The 2,500-nt window shown below is 40.5% G+C and overlaps 1 protein-coding gene and 3 non-coding genes across 4 annotated transcripts in view; all 4 read right to left on the reverse strand.

The window, feature by feature from the left end:
* Window positions 1-2,500, reverse strand: part of LOC127938331 (uncharacterized) — a 374,843-nt gene that overhangs the window by 302,874 nt on the left and 69,469 nt on the right. The gene's annotated exons all lie outside the window — the stretch shown is intronic.
* Window positions 116-188, reverse strand: trnak-uuu (transfer RNA lysine (anticodon UUU)). Its single transcript has one exon. It is a non-coding gene; the product is annotated as a tRNA-Lys (tRNA).
* Window positions 357-438, reverse strand: trnas-uga (transfer RNA serine (anticodon UGA)). The gene has a single exon. It is a non-coding gene; the product is annotated as a tRNA-Ser (tRNA).
* Window positions 798-879, reverse strand: trnas-aga (transfer RNA serine (anticodon AGA)). The gene has a single exon. It is a non-coding gene; the product is annotated as a tRNA-Ser (tRNA).

Below are 2,500 nucleotides of genomic sequence, written 5' to 3' on the forward strand. Positions count from 1 at the left end.
TAACCACAAGGGAGATCCCCTGATCACCGGGAGCAGGAAGGAACACCGTTCCAGTACAGAGTCAGCAGAAGAGATGGACCGTAGTGATAGCAAGGTGAGGCCAAAGAAAGACCTTCGCCCGAACAGGGACTTGAACCCTGGACCCTCAGATTAAAAGTCTGATGCTCTACCGACTGAGCTATCCGGGCTCTTGTCGAGTACTGGCATCTCACCTTTTATATAACAGCAGTTTTACAACAAGCTGCCCAGAAGAGACGCAGGTGTCACGGGATGAAAGCTAGAAGCAGTTAGGACAAAGGACCACAGAAGGCACAATTACCATCACAGAAAGCTAAAGCAACACTGCAAAGCCCTCCCGTAGTCGGCAGGGTTCGAACCTGCGCGGGGAGACCCCAATGGATTTCAAGTCCATCGCCTTAACCTCTCGGCCACGACTACGTCTAGCGGTAGGCTGCCTGCCCCCTTGTCTGGTGGCTCCCTGCACAGGCCAAGCGTCAAAAACAAAATAGAGAAGAAAGATGAGGTGGTAAAAAAAATGTCAACCTTCCCATACACTCAACGCCAGAGTGTTGCCGTGACCCGGATTCGAACCGGCGTTGCTGCAGCCACAACGCAGAGTACTAACCACTATACGATCACGGCGTGCCACTGGCTCACCCAAGTTAACCCCTGGAGCCCGAATACCAGAAGCACCAGCGGCGTGTTGGTCCATCGAAGAGGGACAGGACATTTCGCAAATCAGTGGGAGGACCTTGAAAAATTCATGGACGCTTTTCCTCGTGGCCTTCAGCAAACAGCGTAGTCGGCAGGATTCGAACCTGCGCGGGGAGACCCCAATGGATTTCTAGTCCATCGCCTTAACCACTCGGCCACAACTACAAGAACAGACCAGCTTCTGCTCAGTTTGTGTGCAACACTGCTGCCTGACCTACTTGCAAACAACCCAGCTCAGTCAGAAAGCTGACTGTAACCCAATAAAGGGTTTCCTTTTTTGGATACAGAAAATAATAACAACAAAACTTTGTGCACTTATAAAATAAAGATAACAAACAAGATGTGCTGTCTGCAGCCTTTGTCTGCGCTGATCTTCATTTACAAACACGTCATTAAAATGAACCTCTAACTCTGTGAATACTCAACGAAGAGACATGAGAGAGATATCTATAGAAAGCTTGACATTTCTACTTTTAAACTAAACAAGTGCTGCCGAAAACAAATATTCTGTGATAAAGTAATCCATATGAAAACAAGGCGAAAAAAAGAACGATAGAAAACAGAACAAACGGGAGTCCATAAAAAAGATAAGGAGTTTTTTATTTTTTTTCTTTCTTTATTTTTCGCGGCTTGAATACGCCCACACAGAAGAAAAAGCAGCCAGACTGTTGTTCAAGTGCTTTTATTTTACTGTTTGCTTCGCGATGAGAGGAATAACACATAATTCACCCCAAAAAGATGTGACGTGGTTGAGGATTTGAGAAATGGATTTCCTCAGAAAAAAAGAATGAAGCACTTTATTCAGCAGAGATCATAAACATGAGTAAGTCTCTTTATATTTATTTATATACTTTTACTAGTTTTCACATAACGTCTAAACATTTTACTAGTTAGACTTTTTCCAAACTATAATTCTTGACTAAATGTATAATTAAGTTAAATATTATGAAGTTTCAATAACAATATACAAAACTATACCCAGTGGTGGACAGTAACGGAGTAGCTTTACTTCGTTACTGTACTTAAGTACATTTTTCAAGTATCTGTACTTTACTGGAGTAGTTTTATTTTGAGTGACTTTTACTTTTACTTCACTACATTCCAAAGCATAAAATTGTACTTTTTACTTCACTACATTTCATAAAACATATCGTTACTCCCTATAATATAACACGTGCTCCGACACGCAGAAGCGGTGTCTGATTCATCATGAACGAACTGAGTCTTTTCAAAATAAACTTTTAAATCGGATCGCGAATCGCACCAAATGATTCGTTTAGGAATTAGAATGATTCGATTGCAGCTGTTCTAGAGTCGACCACTCACTGATTCAAATGAACCGTTTAGTGCGAGTCTCCAGAAGTAAGAACCGGGAGATCTTGTGAGCGCGCGTGCGTCTGATGTTGCTAAAAGTAAGTTATTAATGTCGAAATTTAGGATTAATTATTGTAACTGAAAATCATATTTAGGTCAAAATTGTCAGTTGTTTGGGAACTAAATCCATTTTAAATCCAAATGCTCGAGTGCAGACGCATCAATTTTAGGTAAAAAAAAAAAAAAAAACTTTAAATAACACAGATTAAATACAATAACTCATGCACGTTCAAATTCCCCGCTGCCCTAATGTTAAACAGTTTTATTAAAATGTCCTATGTGACGTCTGTTTTTATATTGTTTATCAACAGTAACGTTATACATATGTATATTGTTTGGATTAACTAGACGAGTAGACAGACATGAATGTTTATTCATAACCGTACTGAAAATAAGTAAATATTGTTAGCTG

Source organism: Carassius gibelio, chromosome A20 (genome assembly GCF_023724105.1).
Source record: "Carassius gibelio isolate Cgi1373 ecotype wild population from Czech Republic chromosome A20, carGib1.2-hapl.c, whole genome shotgun sequence".
In the NCBI taxonomy this organism is placed as follows: Eukaryota; Metazoa; Chordata; class Actinopteri; order Cypriniformes; family Cyprinidae; genus Carassius; species Carassius gibelio.